Source organism: Dasypus novemcinctus, chromosome 17, assembly GCF_030445035.2.
Source record: "Dasypus novemcinctus isolate mDasNov1 chromosome 17, mDasNov1.1.hap2, whole genome shotgun sequence".
NCBI classification, from domain to species: Eukaryota; Metazoa; Chordata; class Mammalia; order Cingulata; family Dasypodidae; genus Dasypus; species Dasypus novemcinctus.
The window spans coordinates 76,807,693-76,826,869 of NC_080689.1; the positions used below are offsets into that span (position 1 = coordinate 76,807,693).

General features: G+C 35.6%; 1 pseudogene; it reads right to left on the reverse strand.

The window, feature by feature from the left end:
* Positions 1 to 868: 868 nt before the first annotated feature.
* LOC111766886 (MICOS complex subunit MIC19 pseudogene) lies at positions 869 to 15,097 on the reverse strand (annotated as a pseudogene).
* Between the last annotated feature and the right edge of the window lie 4,080 nt (positions 15,098 to 19,177).

The following is a 19,177-nucleotide window of genomic DNA, read 5'->3' on the forward strand; positions in this document are numbered from 1 at the left end:
AATTGAGTTGTATAAGCTGTCTACAAAAAATCTGCAGCTAACATCACATCAATAATAAATGGATCAATTCTTTCTACCTATGATCTACCAGGAACAAGAAAAGAATGGCCATTCTTATGTATTTTTTTCCAGTCTTCATCAGAAAATATAGTTATTATTGATATTAAGTGCAGTACAGATGTCATTATTCATGATAGAGAAGAGGTTGTATAAGCCAAGGTTGCCTTTTTGTTGATTAAAAATGCTTTATTTCACTTCTAATCATAAACATTATCCCAGTACAAGAGGTACATTTTCTCTCCTTTTTTCTTGTTTGCATGACACAATAAGTAAAAGAAAATAGCTCTTATATAATAAAAGAAGAACATAAAAAGAGAGAAAATCCACATGCCACAGCCTCCACGATTCCATCCAGCCTTGGTACCCTGAGCTGGACAAGTTTTGGCCGTTCCTCTTCAGTTAGCTTAGCCCTCTCCCACCTTATTAGAGTGGAGGTTCACCAGTGGATAGAGCTTTGCTGGAAGGGAAAGATTTAGGGTCAGCAGAAGGTGCATGAAAAGTACAAAAAGGTGGGGAGGTCTGAGCTTCTCTTTTAAATCATCGTAAATGTGTTTTAGTAACACCAAAGAGGGTTCAGTATTACCAGACAGATCCCTACTCCAGGCCTTGGCTTTTTAAATTGTTGCCAATCAAACTGTGATATGCTTCTGTCGAATCTGCTCTTTGGTGTTCTCTTTAATGTTCTTCTCTTAAAATAGGTTATTTTCTTACTAGGGGTGGGGAAATGTTCCACCTCTGGAATTAATGTTGATGGGGTTTTGCTTGTCTTAAAAGCTGGTTGTATCCTGGCTTCTCAAACACGCTCTGTTTAGCATGATTGACACTGAACGGGGCAGCTGAGGGTCTGCTGGGTGTTCTGGTGGTAAAACTGGAGAACCTAGCCTGCAGATAGGCACAGACTGGACAAAACTCATACCGCCCTCTCCTCCAGGCTAGCCAGCTGCTCTTGGTAGGACACATCCCGCGTCTTCATCACTCGAACTCTCACCCAGATGTTTAGCCAGGTTCTATACCTTAGAGCTTTTCTCCTCACCTGATATTCCCTCTCAAGGAATAGCTCTGGTTAAATGCTCACTGGCAGCAGCCTCTAGGACTCTAGGTCCAGTTCCTTGCTTTGCCTTAGGCGTTTTTTATTTTCAGATTCTTTCTTGGCTTGCTCCAATGCCAGCTCCTCAGCTACTCTTCAATTCTTCAGAAACTGAGGCACCATAACCACTACAATACCACTGAGGCTTAGAATCAGATGAAGAGGACTCTTTCATTCAATCAATCATGTTTTCTGAAAGCCAGAAGCCCTTTACCATGGTGATGGTCTCATTCTCGTTCTGGTCAGCCTCAAAGGTGACCTGTGGGTCCTGCCCATCCCACCCATGGCTCCCGCTTCTGCTCTAGCACCTGAAGGACCCACAGGCACTTCACGCGCCCCACACCTTGCACAGTGGGAGCCTCCTCACTATTCATGAGGCAAATAGAAACACTGAAGTTTTACACATTGTAAAGGTAGGTGCAAAACTATCTTTGCTTGTAGACAACATGATCATGTCTGTAGAAAAACCTAAAGAATTTCTAAAAACATAATTGAATTAAGCAATTTGAGAAATGTTACATGATACAGGGCAATAGTGAAAAGTTAAGTATATGTCTATATGCAAACGATCAACAATTAGAAAATGAAATTATAAAACTCCATTTTCTATAGCTTCATAAGTATTGAGAAATAAATTTATCATCACGTGTACATGAGCTGCGCAGTTAAGATCAGAAGATAGTGTAAAGGGAAATCAGACAGTATAAATAAATGAATGTAGAGATGTATAATATTTTTAAAGTGGCAATCCTTCTCAAATTGATCTATAGACTTAATGCAATGTCATTCCTTGTGGAGAAGGCATTTGTGCCCAATGCTAAATGTACCCTGACATAAGGCTTTTCCCCCACTGCTTTGGTAAATGTTACAGGAGGACAACAAGCTGAAAGATGAAAGTGAAAATTCTAAAGGCAAACTGTGTACCTCGAAATATTTCATATGGCTGGGAGACAAAAAAGATGTGGAACCTGAAAGTACCATTCCAAGTAGATTCCATGGTTTCATCAAATTAAATATGGTTTAAATGAACACTTCACATCTTTAATCCAAAAGCTGTTCCGAATGTAGTTGATATACTGTAGAACTATAGCTAGTTTTGCTTTTTTTTTTTCCCCCACTGTTGTTTTAGGTACAAGTACATTGATCTTGAATACTAAGCTTTCCTCCTTGGTAATCCCCCCAGTACTGTCAACAACAAAGCAATTCACTTTCCTTCTCTCCTGGGCATAACAAAAAGATAAATCTGATAGTGGATCTCCATGCATATTAAGAAAAATGTTAGGAAGTAGAGAAGTACCCAGAATATGGACAATGACTTGTTTATGCACGTTTGAAATCTGAATTGGACAAGAATTGCAGATGCATCTTAGGCTTCAGAATTGCACTGATGGTTATTTTAAGAGACAAGTCTAACTTCAAATGATGAGTACCATACTGGAATTGGAGAGGCAAAGAGAGATGGAAGAGGACAATGAAGACATAAAAATATGCCAAAGAAGAAATGCTTCATGTAGTAGTAAGAAAAATTTGGAATTAACACTACAGATTCTGAAGAGATATTGAAGGTTATTAAACTGGGTGACACTAATAACACTGCTGAAATTTTACTGAATGATATGCAAGAGAGATTGAAGTGGTAAGAAGAGGCGTGGGGTGACTGGGCCTTAGGCAAGCACAGTGCCTTTATATTTATGCTTCTGTATTACTTTCCTGTAAAGCAATAGTAATATAACCTCTCTTTTATAATTTAATGTTATTTCTATGTATACATTTTAAATTAATCCTCATCTAAAAACAAAAACACTGAGGTGCACAATTAATTAATTTACTCATTCCTTTCATTTTTCTGTCTTTTTTAATCTATAACTCCTTTTTATTCATAAAATTTCTGAAACATGAACAATTAACAATCCAAGTATCTACACCATTAAGGCCATATTTTTTTTCCCTCCAGATTCACTTTGAAAAAGGAGAGTTGCATCCCACACAATAGAGATGATAAAGCTGTGTTGTATTGCTTGCTGGTATTTTTATGAAAAATAATAAGCACATTATTTCGTATATTACCTTTGTGTTTTGTGGGGCCTAGATAATAAGGGGAAGAATTTTAAATGTATACAGGAAGTCTGTAAGGAGTATAATAACATCAGACTTTAAATTTCCCTCACTCTTCTGAGATGGAAAATAGAAGGTGATGTGGCAGAGAGAGCACGGGTCCTCGCTGAGTTACTGATTGGCATCTGATGATCATCAGCTGTGAGATGATGACCAACCCCTTTTACCTCTGAAGGCATCATTTCCTCTTCTGTAAAACTGGGAGATTGCAATTTCTCTCAACCTTGAATAGTTCCCAATCTCCCATGGCGTGGGATGGTTTTGTTCTTGGTTTTTTATTCATGTTAGATACAAGTCTCCCAAGATTATTCTTGAGCTTTCCTTGCTTATCCAAGTACTTACTATATTGCAAGCCTTAACTTAGTGTTTCCAGAATGAAAGTGTGAATGTTGTTATGCAAAACAGTGCTGTCTTCATTACAATGCAAAATAGCAAGTGTTTCTATTAGCAAGCAGTTTACCCATATAACATAATTGTTTCTAACTGTAGAGAACACATGGCTTGGGGATCATGAATCTTTAATGGTTTTTGAGTTTTACAGGCACTGGGATAAAAATAGCCCTTGGAACTGTCATGTAATGTTGATTATGCATTAAATTTTGCCATGCGACAAGAAGATAATATTTCTCTATGAATTCCATTTCTATTTCTCATTATCTGTATCCTACATCATTAACTCTTAATGAATCTTGCTTTTATTTGCTGTCCCAATATTGGAAAGGTTCATTTTTCTTCTCCAAACGCCTAGCTCTTTTGAAGCAAGAAAGAGCATTTTCATTTGATATGCAATTCATATCTATAGTTGGGCTTTAATTTTCTTCCTTTTTGTTATAGCTAAAAATAGAGGGACATAGATTCCTTGGTAGAAAGTTTCTTCCAAAATTTGATACTAATCCATCATATCACCACCTCACCACAACAGCAAAATTTTATCTTTTACCATGAAAGACAGGGAGAGTATACCTGGATATAAATCTCCTAATGTCCCCGAAATAGGGTAGAGCAATGTTTTCAAATGTTATAAGTTGATGGAATTATTTTCAGACACCACGCCATCAGCCAATATGGTGGAGAAGGTGTCCTTTTCATTTATTCTTACCTTATGTATAGAAAGGCTTCTTTAGAGCAGATGTGATGAGATGGTATTGCCTTGGTTTGACTGGTAGACAAAGAGCAGCCTGATTCAAACTGGAGATTACCATGTTGTAGGAAAAGTTAAATTAGCAAATAATACTTGTGTCTCTTCAATTTAAGTATGAGGGGTTTTATACAAGGATATAGAGGCTGGGGCTTGATTCCATATACGAAGGTAATTGCCATGTCCATAGAATAGCCTCTCACAACCCAGACCCAATTATGTAATGCTGGCTCTTTTTCTCAGAGTGGGAAATTCATAGAAATTTAGTTAAGTGTTTCATCTTGAGGTAGCCTGGGAAGCACGTTTCTGTTAATACAAGTCCTTAGCTGACTTTGGAGTTATTTAACCATGGCTCTTAAGAATGCACTAAGTTTTTCCTCCCACATAACTTAGCTCCTTAAAGAAAGTTCTAAACCCAGTCTTTGAAGTTAAGTTTCTCATTTTCACTTAGATTCTTCACACTTTGGCCCATGCAATATGGATGCTTCTTCATAGAACCATCAGACATATCTAGGGACGTGAGGGCAGAGTTAAAAGAGCCTACCCCCACTGAAGCAAGGCAGCTCTCTCTCATTAGTATCCATTTCACATATTAAGATCTCTTAAGATTAAAACTCAAGAAAGATTAACTGCAAAAACCTGGATAGCAACTCTTCTAACTTGATGTTCTCCCTTGCTTCTGTGAAAGACCTCTGTCCATTAAGTTATACTGTCTCTCTCTTCAGAATACACATGCATCTCATCGTGGCCTTGCTTTAATTTAATATAAGTCCTCAGGATGGGGAAGCTAAGGAAAGAAAATTTCTGACTTGGGGCCGCTCTCAATCTTTCTTCTTGTCAGACACCTCAGGCCTACTTTAAAAATATTTTCCATGTGTTGCAGCCATGCTCCAAAATGTATTCACCAAATGCAATGAATGTGCCACAATGATGAAAGAGGTTGTTGATGTGGAAAGAGTGGGGTGAAGGGGGGTGGTGGGTATATCAGAACCTCTTATATTTTTTTAATGCAACATTTTTTGTGATCTATGTATCTTCAAAAAAATACAATTAAAAAAATTGGTGGGGGTGGGGAATGGGGAGTGGGGTATATGGGAATCTCATGTTTTTTAATATAACGTTTTGTGTGATCTATTAACTTTAAAAAAAGATAATTAAAAAACAAAACAAAAAAACAAACCTCTTGCTTCTCCAGCTCATGCACATAAATATCCCATGTTCAAGAATAGAATAGGCCTCCTTCAATCCATAAAATCAAAGATTAACAAAAAAATCGTTTGTTTTTTTTAATCAAAGAAGAAATCAGCATTATGACTTTCACTTGGCCCACACGGAAATCAGTGGCAATTAAAATTATACTCTACAGATCTGATTGAGGACAAACTAATTTTGCATCTCAGTGTTAAAAATGGCATACTTCTATCAGTCTACAAATAGGCTGTGATATTCCTGGGAGAGTATATTTGGGAGGATTCACACATTTGGATTATAAAGATGAGTGGCAGCCTCAGAAAGAATGTGCCATATGCAGACACCCCACTGACAGCTCAGAATGTCTCCCACTAATACTGACCTCCCTTGGTTTCCAATTTCCTCACCCCTATCCTTCCTACTCATTGTTCTTCTTTTCCAAGAGAAGCATTTAAATGCAGAACACAGAGTTTACAAACAGGTAACAGATTTTTCTTTCAAACGATCATCTCTTTTGGCAGATAGCACACTCTTCAAGTCCCAGAAGAAATGAAAGGACTCTGTAACAGCATGTAAAGATGAACAGGATCCTCTCATCTCTTCTTAAAGGCACTGTGTATTAGTCAGGGTTCTCCAGAGAACCAACCAACATGATATATGTATTATTTTGAGGAATTGCTTCCCATGACTGTGGAAGTTGGCATGCCTGAAATCTGTGGAAGAGGCCAACAGGTTGGAAATTCCAGGAAGAGTTGATGGCGAAATACTGCATCCAGATTTCAAAAGTGAGGCCAGCAGATTGGAAATTCAGACAGGAGTAGATAGTATAGTTTTGAGGTAGAATTTTTTTTCTCTTTTTTTGGAAAAAAGAGAAAAAAAAAAGTTCTGGCCCTTAAGGCCTTCAAATGACTAGATAAGGCCCGCCCATATTCTCAAGAGTCATTGTCTTCACTTAAAGTCAATGAATTGTACATCCTAATCACATCTACAAAATACCTGCACAGCAACATCTAGGGAGTATTTGGCCAAATACTTGGACACCATAACCTAGCCAACTTGACACAGTTACACACCGTGCATGGCATCAGTATTTTAAGTAAAGCCTCATCTTGTAGATTGTTTGTGTGGTATTTGTCAAGGGAATGGTGTCTAATTTAGACCATGAGAAGTGCAATATATGATATGCTATTTGAGAATTGTGTGACATTGGACAAGATACACATCCTCTCTTAGTTTCACATTCCTTGTCTTTAAAATGGAGATAATAATGCAAACTTCACAGACCTCTCAAAACTTTCAACTGAGATAATAAATGTAAATTCCATATGTTTTAACTGTAAGGAGCAGGTAGTTATTTTTGCATACTTGCTATCTTATATTCCTAATGCTTAAATAGGTTTTGGGTCATTGAATCCAGCACCATTTTTCAGATAAGGAGCTTGTGTATTGAAAACAACTATCTTTCCCAAGACGTCCTATCCATTAATGTAAGATCCAGAACAAGAGGTGAGGTTTTCCAACATTTTTAAAGATTTTGTATTTAGTTCTCCTTGAAAAATATTATGCAAATTCTATACGATTGGTAGATCAATAAATGTTATATTGAACAGTGAAAAAGCCTTAATTGTCTCAGGAATTTTGTAGCTATATATTTAAATGCTGAAATGTCTCATCATTGTTAACTTGAAAAGAGCATAGACAATACATCATCAGAAAACAAATATATGTTCATAAACCTTATAAAACAAAAACATTTGAACCATGGTAAGCCAAGGAAGAGATATCCACTCACTTTGAGACTTCACTTGTATGTGGCCAGCTTGACACCTGACACATTCTCTTTAAGTCCCTGAAAACTGCCTGAAAGACCTGCCAAACTTAAAATGAGATCTCATCCAAAAAGGAGACTCTCCTACATCTGCCTTTCTAGTCCTAGGTGTCACAGAAGACTTTATACCGGCCTGTACCCTTGAAGATGTACTCCCGCAAATAAGATGTAATCTCCCTACAACTAACAAAAATATCACGTCTCCAACATTTTCTTGCTAAATAATATTTAAACTTGCAAGCAAAAATCTTGCTCTCATTAGACAGTGAACTCCATGGAGAGAAGGATATAATTTTATTATTATGTCATCAGCACTTAGCACAGTGCCTGGTATGGAGGGGGTGCACTGCAGAAATCTATAACATCAATTATTAGCAACCAGATGCCAAAAGCTTCTACATGTACCTAAGGAGCAGGCTGTCCATATAAATCAAATTATAAGATGAGTTTCCTAGCAGTTTGTCTGTTAATATACAACATAAAAACAAATTGATAGATTTTTACCAAATTTAAATATCATATTTATGGTGCTTTGGCTTAGAACATGGACAAACTTTGAAAGCCATCTCAGATTAATAGTCATTCATTCTCAAGCATAGCTTCTTGTTGAAGTTCAATAAGAGGTCTGTATGGCTGCTAATTGGGAGAGATTGCCTTATATTAAAATATTATGGTAAAAACAAATATACATTGGTTTCAAAATGACCCTGCAACCAATCATCACAAGGGCAAATCTTTCAAATCATAGTTGCTGATGTGCTGTCAAGATGAACTGTCAAGGTTCAACCACATCTTAGAACTTCAGATGAAGTCTGTCCTCAAGGCTTTATTCCCCAGTGAAGAATATCAAACATCCCCCAAGGTCTTCCTACCTCTGACGTTCTCTAGTAATCTCTGTCCTTGTTCTGCAGCAGAATCTCAAGCCCTGTGTTGCCTAACTTCCCGAGTTCGTACTTCTCAGCTTGGCACAGTGGAGTCCTCTAGGCTTCATTCACACTACCCCCTACCTCAGCTGTGCTGCTCTCCTGGTTCTCTTTGGCTCCAGCTGAAGTCCCCTCATCCTCGGGCAGGTGTGTCTTTAACCATGGACAGTAAAAATGGGTATTAGGCCTACCTCTGCAATTCTCGCAAACTGGGACATTTTATAGATTATTTCACTTTTCAAAGACTCAATTGCCCCAAATTTAAAGGAGGGGATTATTTCATTGAGTATCTTTCTAGAACTAGATTTTATTTATCAGAGAAAGAAAGAAGATTTGAAGGTTAGAATCAGGAAAAGCTCATAGAAATGATGGCATTTTATAGGGTCTTTACAGGAAAAGCAGGAATAATTGTCCCGGATCAGGAAATGACTAAAGCAGGTAGAGAAAATAGGTTAGCTCAGAGACAGAGGTACAAAAACCACAGTGATCTACAAGTCAGGGCCAATCCTAGCTGCTATCTATCAGTGCCATTTTATACATAAGGTCAAATTAATTCAGTAATAAGACGTTTTGTAAGCTAACTATTCAGTGTGAGTGGTTTTCCTCTATTCTATGTACTATTTATTATTTACAGTTAAAATATCCTTTATAAAATGAAGATCAGTAATCTAGTATGGAATATATAGTCTTAAAACAGTATTTACTTTGCAAATTTCAAAAATTGACAACCATAGGGTGGTACCCAGAATGTTTTCTGATATATTTCTGGTCCATGAAACAAAAACAAAAGCAAATTAAAATCTGGAAATCAAAGGTGTAAGTCACAGAGTAATTGATTTAGTTTAGAGCTCTGGAATCTTTGTTTGACTTTTGGGATCAACAAAGCAGAATCTCAAAGCCATGGGTACCAAGGTAGGCTCTACCATTATAATCGTTTTATGAAGAAATAGAGAAGCTCAGGGAAGTTCTTAATCCAAAGTTTCACGTCCACTTCTTTATAGTTTGAAAGCCCCCACGTTTCTAATAAGAAATGAATAATAGAGCATAGTCAAAATTATCTACTTCTCACCCAGTGATGTTGGTGAGAACAAGGAAAGAATTGTGGATTAAAATGAAATCAGGACTTGGAGTTGTCTGAAATAATATTGTAGGGACAGTTGCTGGACATTATATATCCTACCATAATCCACTGAATGCACTGGGGGAAAATGTAAAGTACAATGCAAACTTTAATCCATGCAGTGCTCCAACATATATTCACCAAATGCAATGAATGTGCCACAGTGATGAGAGAGATTGTTTATGTGGGAAGAGTGGGGTCGGGGTTTGGGGGTATATGGGAACCTCTTATATTTTTTAATGTAACATTTTTTGTGATCTATGTATCTTCAAAAAATACAATTAAAAAATGATGGGGGTGGGGGTGGGTAGTGGGGTATATGGGAACCTCTTATGTTTTTTAATGTAACTTTTTTTGTGATCTATTAACTTTTAAAAAAGATAATTAAAATAAAATAAAATAAATGGAATGTGAGAAAGTGGTAGAATAAATTTCAAAACTTTCTTTGTGAAATAAGATGGACTTGGGTTGTACATTAATGAAAAATATTAAATTAAATGAGTGCTCTTGTTTATATACAATATTATGTGTGTGTGTGTATATATATATATATATATGTATGTATAATTGACATTTGATATTTTTGTCAACAGGAGAGAAAAGAACCTGGAGAAGGAGTAGAGATAGAGGAAAGAAGGGACATAATTGAAGTAGTATGATCTATGATGAAACCAGACAAATGTCAATGAAGTGGTATAGAGACTCACTTTTCCTTTCCTACGCATACCAGTTAAAATCCCAAATTCATCCCCTACCTGCTATATGATGTTGTTCTAATAAAGTAGTAGTAAAAATGTGAAAAATTCAAGCCATGCAAATACTAGAAGCAAACACGGGTGATTTCCTTTTTAACCTTCTTGTAGAAAAGGATTTCTAGCTATGACTTAGATTCCTCTTTCCCTTTTCTGGCCACAACACTTGATTTTTATTTGAGGAATTGTATATGACTTAGGTAGATCACATTCAAAGTAGAGTGCCTTCTCTAGTCAAACAGGGGTTTGTGAACAAAGTTAATCAGTCCAACCAGGCTTTTTCCCTTGGAATTTAATTCAGTTTTTACATCTTTAGAAGTATTACTTGGAAGGGATCCTGATATGTAGAAAGTACTCACCATTACTCTTCCCCTATAAAGGCAGAAATTGATAAAGTCAACCTCCTACTGAGATATTATGTTTAGACCTGCGGGAAAAATGGTAAAAAAAAAAAAATCCTACAAAATTTGTAGTTAATGGTTAGTTGGAGACTTGAAGATGTGGAATTTAAAGAAAGCTGGAAGGTTTAAAGTAGGGACTGAGAGATAGGAGCGAGTCCCTATCACAATATAGACAAGGGGTACATATTGCTGTATGGATTTAGCAGGTACTGAGCACAGGCTATTTACATAGGTTATATGGGTAACACTGTACAGCATTTACAGTGAAGAACAGATTTGGCAAATTAATGAAGGTGTTAAGACTCATGTAAAGCAGTGGATCTTAACCTATCTATGTTCTTAATACACTTCAAAAGGAAGATAAGTTGCAATCAATTAAGTAAAATTTCAAGTTTTCAAAAATCAAGGATGAATAACTTTCCAATTTTCCTTTCACTCATTTACCTTTCAGTGTTGTGTCATGATTTGAGTGCAATATAAATTATCCTGTCAATCAATAAGTATGAAGCAATGTTCTTGCTTACACATTACTTCAAACCCAAAATATGAAATTTCAATTATTGTCTGCTTCTTCACATGACTCATGAAATATAACAACCACTCTACAACTGAGAATTCTAGAACAAGAAAAAATAGGTATTCTATGGGAAATTTTTAAAAAAATATTCAAGAGACTAAAGACGGAATAAAGTCAACAGCAAGAATAAAGTAGGAGAGTAAGGAATGAGAGGATGGAACAAAGTCATTAAATAAAATTTACAAGTAAGGATTTCTGAGGTGAAATAGCTACTCATGAGGAAAAGGCATGGACTACAACCATAGCTGTGTATGTTAAAATTATGTTGAAATAAATATTTGTGTGGTCAAGAAAATGTCTATATGGATAATAAAGTCTATCTAAAGGCAGGAGATTAGAGAGAAATTCTGTGAATCAAGTGCTGGGGAGTAACTAAGAAGATGGGAAATGGCAGCGGTGAGAGGCGTGGATTGTCTCTCTTGTTGTAGCCGTGTCCGTTTCACATTTAGGTGAGTTTGACATCCAGCCAATAGAATTGCTACATCGCCTCTATAGGATTAGAGTGTGTGATTATTAAGTTCATGTGTCAACTTGGCTGGGTTATGATATTTGTTTGGTGAAGCAAGCAAAACACTGGTTTGATACTGTACTGTAACAATCAATGCAGGTACTATTCATATATTTAAAAAGCTAGCTAATTGTTTGCATCTATAGCTGATTATATCTATAATCAACAAAGGAGATTGAGTTCAGTAATGAAAGAAGTCTTATCCAATTAGTTTAAGGCTTTAAAGGGAGAAACGATGATTCAACAGTCAGGAAGAAGGATTTCTATTTCTACTTCAGCTGGCCAACTTCTCCTAGAGAATTCATAAAAACCTTTATCAGAATTTCCAACAAGTGGCTAGCCCTGTGGAACTAGGACTTGCCAATACCCAGGGGTATGTGAGCCAGCTCCTATAGTAAATCTCATAATATGTACATTTATTTACATTATTATCTCTCTCTGGAGATCCCTGACTTATATCACCAACCATGCAAAAGTGGAAGGCTGGTAACATGTATCTAGCTATTCTGCTGCCTGTGTGTCTAAATAACACCAATCTATGTTTTAAACTCTTTACAAAAAAGATCCTATTTACTCTCATGGCATCTCTCAATATTGTGTGAATTGAACTCCAATAAATATTTCCTTATGGAGATATGTAAGGTTTCTGAAGGATGAACATGACATTACGAAAGAAAGATTCATTTTATTAGTATGAGAAGCACTTGCTTAAATTGTAATAGAGAAAATTAGATTTTATATTATGTTCCAACTGGGATTTATACCTCTTCCTGGTAAAATACAGCTGCCTCTTTTTGTGTAAAATACATTTCCTGGTATTTTATTTACAAGGTAAATTATTTTCTTCCATTTTGTAGTACAGCCTGATAAGAGAATGTGGGTAGAACGCTTAAAACAGAGAAGAATTTCCAGGTTATCACCATAGGAAATTCATTAATTTGATAAACTTTTAAAGGTATGAACTACAGGCAAGGATATTACTATGGGAAGATAGGTTGGAGGAGGTGTGAGACATTTTGAGGAACACAGAGGCTGACAAGGAATGTTTTATCTTGGTGAGTAGCTTAATTTCTCCATGGATTGAACCTCGGAATTGATGATTTTTGAATAGAACAGTGCATCAGTCAGAAAATCCACATGCTGTCAAGAAAAGGAAATTGGTATCTCTCTGTTTTTCATTTCAAAGAAGAGATTTATTATTCTACCCAACTTATAAATTTTCAATCAAAATTCTTTATACTCTGAAAGTACTGGGAGATTGGTTCTAATACTACGTAGTTAAAATAATACAAAAATGGACTGAGAAGAAATAATGGAGATATTTATAATTACAAAATATTTTCTTCCATATTTGTCACCTAGCACTTGTGTGTACAGTTTTATCCAATTAAATCATTAAGAAAAATGATGAATAAAACTGAACTAATGTTATAAAGGATGGAAACATTCAGTGATGGTAGGACCTAGAAAAACAGGATGTTTTCTCCTCTGAAAGAACAATATAGGCAACCAAGTGACAGAAGCTTGAAGTAAGCTGGATGCAAAGAGGAAGAGCCTAGAAACCTCAAGAGAGGATATTCACCAAACCATACTTTTGTGAATAATTAGCCATTGTCTTTCCTATAACATTTTATCACTTACTTAATGTTGAGAGAATGTGTTGGTTTTTGCATCCCTGATATTTTCATACAAATGTCAGTTAAAGGAGTCATATATACAGGGAAAATAGGAGATGGACAAATATAAATAAATATCTCATTAGTCTTTGCCCAAATTGCCTAGTTAAGATGGCCTGAAGCAAAAGTTTCCATGGTATCACATTTTTCAAGTAACTTTATTTTTAAAGGAGCTTTAGATTGCATACATGTTACATCGAAAACATAGGGGATTCCCATATAATCCTCACCCTATACCTCCCACACTTTCCTCCATTAACAACATCATTTATTAGGGGTGTACATTTTAGGAGGCTACAAGCAAAGGAAAGCAAACTGAGGGATAACGAAAAGTAAGATAGGGAAATTCAAGGAAAACTATTAATTCTCAGGAAGCAAAGTTGATGGCAAGACATCATCAGAAGGTCCAGATGAAACTACTGAATCTTAGGAAAATTTATTAAGGTAATATGAAGGAATATTTTCTATGCTGGGTCCTTCCAAGTATTTATTTGCCATTGGTCAAAACCTGTACACAGGTCATTAATAGCCCATATTTCCAGTATGTATTATAGGGTCCCTCACTGAAGCTTCTGTGGACGGCAGAACCTCTGTATTTCTGGATTGGCTTGTGTACAGGTGCAACTGTCTCTACTTGACACTCACCCTATATGTGCAGATTTCTGCTCTGATGTGGTGGCAGCGATTGTGTTGAAATATGGACTTCAACCATCTGGGGTCATTTTGGCCTGGAAGTGAGGCAGTATCCAATATCTAAAATGGGAGAGGTAGGAGGCATTTAGCATATCTTAGATGGAATGCAGAATTTAGTAAGACCATCTTGTGCACTCTTCTAGTACATTTGGATCATGTAGAAAAGTATGTAGCTCTCTCCTATAGGAGAGACCAGCTACAATTTCCAAAAAGAATTTAATAGTCTGATCAAGCTACAGATGTAAATGTTTATATCCATCTCTTTCCTCCTCCTCTCATTTAAGATTTCCATACTTTGGCTTGTCTGGATTGCTTGTTTAGAGAAATAATACATATTGAGCCTATTTATTAAGTCTATATAGTTGGGGAGACTGACCATTTTCATATGGTGTTGGTCACAGAAGCACCAAGAGGACATACAGTCTGTTTTAACAGCAGTCCTATATAAACAGGCTGGCTGATTCTTGGTAATGGAGTGCATGACATGACCAATGAAAACCATAATTATGAGTCAATTCTAACAAATTCTTTTCTGTAAAGGACTGAGGCAGTATCGTGTGGAATATCATATTAATAGATTAGGGATTATGCAAGTCTTCAGGTAGTGGGTCAGGCAAAAACACCTTAGGCATTGACAGCCAATCCAAGTACGGATTCATATATCCCTGAATCTCTGACCCTCCCAAGGTAGAAGGGGTTTGGTATCATTGATCAGTCCCTATATGAACGGCTAATCTCCCTGAGGAATGATGCCATATCAAAGTTTCATCATTGTTCTCTGTGTTGGCAGGTTGAATAATCACCAGTGGAAATAGCTAGTTCATTCTTAGAGGAGACCTCTGGTTCTTGGGCACATGCATACATATCATTCTCTCTCCAATGATTAACAGGATGGAAAGAGAGTCAGTACGATAACCACAGGCTGAGTCAGTCCATAATTTCAGTTGTGAAAGACTTACCTGTGTAGATAACCTCTGGTAAGTACTAATATGAGACAAAAAATCTGCATGTTTTCTTCTTAATTTCATGGATTCGTCTAGGTATCTCTTCCCCAGATAATCTTGCCACTAATCTTCCAAACTGGTTGCTTTCAGGACTATAACCAAGATACTCAGCCCTTCTCCACTGCCTGTGAGAGTGTCCATCCATACTTAGATCTCCCCCTCCACCACACATGGATTTTTACTTCATCAGTGCATTTAGGGCCACCCTTGAAATGGGTTGTAATTCAATAGTTCTTCTACAGCTTATGCCAAAGTATTTCCCTGAATATCTGTAAATCGGCCATGTCCCCTTCCCTTTCTCATAAAGGAAACACATATGAAGTTACAGGTTTTTGTGGAGGGAGAAGTGACTATATGATTGAAGTAGATACCAAGGGAGTGTGGGCATCCTCTTTACATACATTATTTCTTATTTCTGTATCTGCTCAAATACAATTTCAAATGACCCATCGGCATCATCAAATATATTGTGCTTGGTTCACTGATCCTATGACAGGCTGTTCTGGGAACTTCCTGGGCACACATTCTCTTGGTGTCAAATGCTTTTATATTGTCTTTACTGAGTTCCAACATCGGCATATCCAAAGTCAATGAAATTTTCCATGCCCATTCAGTTACTGGAGTTCATTTTAATAAGGATGGTTTTTGATGAAAAGGTTTTTGGTGCTCCATGTATTTTATTATATTCTAGATAGAGAAACCTATTAGCAAGAGCCGAAGAACAGTGGAGGTCAAAAAGAAGAGTGAGCATCTAAAAGCTCATTGCTAACAAAATAGCATACTAATAATAGCATTATTAATAATAACGGCACCTAAAACCTCAATACTTATTACTATTACAATATTTACATTTTGGGGAGAAATAAAATGGAATTAAAAAGTTAATTTTATTCTATTCAGGTTTAAAATTATATTAGAATAGAGGATCATATCCATAATTTCCTTTTACTCAATAAAAACAGATAGTCTATCATGCCAAAACTGATTACTTTATATTATTGAATATAATGCTTGTGCAAACTTAAATAGAGTACTGGAGAAAGACTAAATTGTCAAGATGAAATAGTTGTAACTGAGACAAGTCACGAATAAAATTAACATATACTTCTGCAGTAAATCCTTACTTATTTGTAAATGGAAGCTTGACTCAGTGAAAAACAAGAATTACAGTGTACTTTTAGAGGGGAGAAATATATCCAACATGCATAATATTCTTGTATTTACAAAATGCTTTCATATACATTATTTTAATTATATTACTTATAAGTATTTATAGCAAGTTAACTAAATGCTAGCAATGTTTTGCCAAGTAGAAATATGGTTCCATATAACTTAATGAAAGAATAAAGAATATTGTAATAAATATGTGATTGGTAGAGTTGCATAAAATACTTTTCTTAAGCAGTTTCTCTCTTCAATAAAATGAATCAACCCCCTCCAACACTTGGTTTTGTAATGTTAATTAGAATATGAATCTTTATTTAATAAATGGTAAAAAAAATAGCAAACTAGCATAGACTCCTACTAAAGATAAAAATGGGATTTTAATGTGTACGAGATAATAACAATAATATAAAATTTACATATCAGTTATTTGTTTACTTTCTTGTTTTGTTTGTAAAGCTTAATGTGTATTATAAATCAGATATATGGGGAAAGACCTCTGGCATGATGTGCACAAATCAACAGGCTAATTGGATTTCCTTAAGATCAGAGAACCAAAAATGAGAAATGTAAGACTGATGGAAACAATACTGAACAAGGCCTCCATTATGAATCTCAAAGGTATGGATAAAAACTCATTCATATACTGATTGCATAAAAAGTCGAGGTCTTGCAGATCATTTGTGATTCCTGGAATTTAATTACTACCTGAGCGCTTTCTTGCAATATTGGACTTTCAGAGCTAAAATCTAGGATAATCCTGGAACAATTTGTCACCCTAATTATTAGACAATTTTGATTGACATAATAAACAGAGGCATTTGGCATGTACCTATGAGAACATTTACATAGTATTAGACTCTATCTTTGATGGCTTTTGAATATGAGCACCCCAAGAAGAATCCAAAACATGAGTCTTAATTGAAAGAAAAACATATGGGAACTACCATAAAAGTAAGTTATTTTCAGTTAGATCTTCATCACTGCCCTCTAACTAAAAAGTCAAAAGTTCTACTTTCTATTCTCTCCTATTAACTGTCGGCTATCTTATTTTTTGTTTTAAATTTATTTTTTCATTTTTTAAAAATTAAGGCAGTTGCAGTTTGGCAGAAAAATCATGCAAGATCACAGAGTTCTCACAAGCTTCCCTCACATAGGCAATGTTCTTTATTATTAACATATTGCATCAATGTAGTATCTTTGTTAGACCTTATGAAATAATATTATAATATTTATTACTAACTATAGTTCATAGTTTTCATCAGGGTATACTCTTTGTTGTACAGTTCTATGATATCTTAAAATTTTTATTGCACTATAAATATCTCATAAAATTTTCCATTTTAACCACTGCCAAATATACAACTCAGTAGTAGAAATTATATCCACAATATTGTGCTACCATCACCGCCATCCATTATTAAAACTTTTCCATTCACCCGAAACAGAAACTCTGCACAGTAAGAATTCAGTCCCCATTCCCCATTTCTACCCCATCACCTCTGGTAATCTGTATTCTAATTTCAGACTCAATGAAGTTGCATATTCTAATCATTTCATATAAATGATATCATATATTTATCCTTTTTTTTCTGGTTTATTTCCCTCAACATGTCTTCAAAGTTCATCCACTTAGTGGTATGCATCAGAACTTCATTCCTTTTTATGGCTGAATAATATTCCACTATATCGATACACCTCTTTTTGTTTGTGCATTCATTCATGAATGTATATTGAGTTGTTTTTACCTTGTCTATTGTGAGTAAAGCCACTATGAGCACTGATTTACAAATATCTGAATCTCAGCTTTCATATACCTAGAAGTGGGATTGCTGGGTTATATGGTAATTCTATACTTAAGTATCTGAGCCTAAATCTTTTTCATAGAGACTACACCATTTCATATTTCCACCCACAATGTATGATGGCTTCTATTTCATTTTTTAAATTATAGCCATTCTAATGGACGTGGTTTTGATTTGCATTTCTCTAATGACTAACAAATGTGTGCTGAGCATTTTTCCGTGTATTTATTCGCATTTTGCGTGTGTTTTTTGGAGAAATATCTATTCAGGCCATTTGTCCATTTTTAAATTGGGTTATAGCAGTTTTTAAATATATTATGGAAATTAACTTTACTTTTTAATCCTGAGCCGTTCTTAAAGCAGATAACAAACATCATGAAATTCACCCCTATATACTTGATTACGTGTTCTAAATATTAAAACACTGCTCATACAAGGCCAATCATGACATGCTCACATTTAGCAAAAGTAATAATAAATTCATAGTATCATCTAATGTTCATTCCATATTCAATTCTTCCAATTATTTGACCTAATCCAGCACTAGACATTCCATGTTGTTGTTGTGCTTCTTGAGTTTCTTGTATTCTAAAACAGCCAATATCCCTGCCTTCTTTTAAAACTATTATTTCTTAATATCCATGTGCTAATCCTCCTTCCTTTTTTCCCCTCCTAAATGCTTTCTGTTTGGTGGTGGTACCATACTTTGATGCCAACTTTTCTTATGCTGAAATTCATATTGCTAGCACAGACCTCTGTAAATTCAAAATCTCTGTTAGAAACCCTCAACTGTATGCATGAACCTGTCAGCCTCAGCACATTACACTCGACATTTGAGACATAAGCTACACTCTATCAAACGCTTCCCTACCACAAGGAGAATAGGATACCCTTCTTTTGTCCCTCTGTTCACTAAGGCCAAATGGAAATAAAGCTCTTTTGTTCATTGCTTGTAATTTTTGCTTTTCCATAATACTACCATGCACATTCAGCTAATGGCAAAACTCCATTTCATAATTCTGGAACAATACCCAGAATTCTTGTTATTGTTTTCTTATTCTTTCCTCCCAGGAATATTTTTTAATATTGGAGCTGTTTAATTCAGCCTCCATTTTTCTTCATTTCTCATTCATTC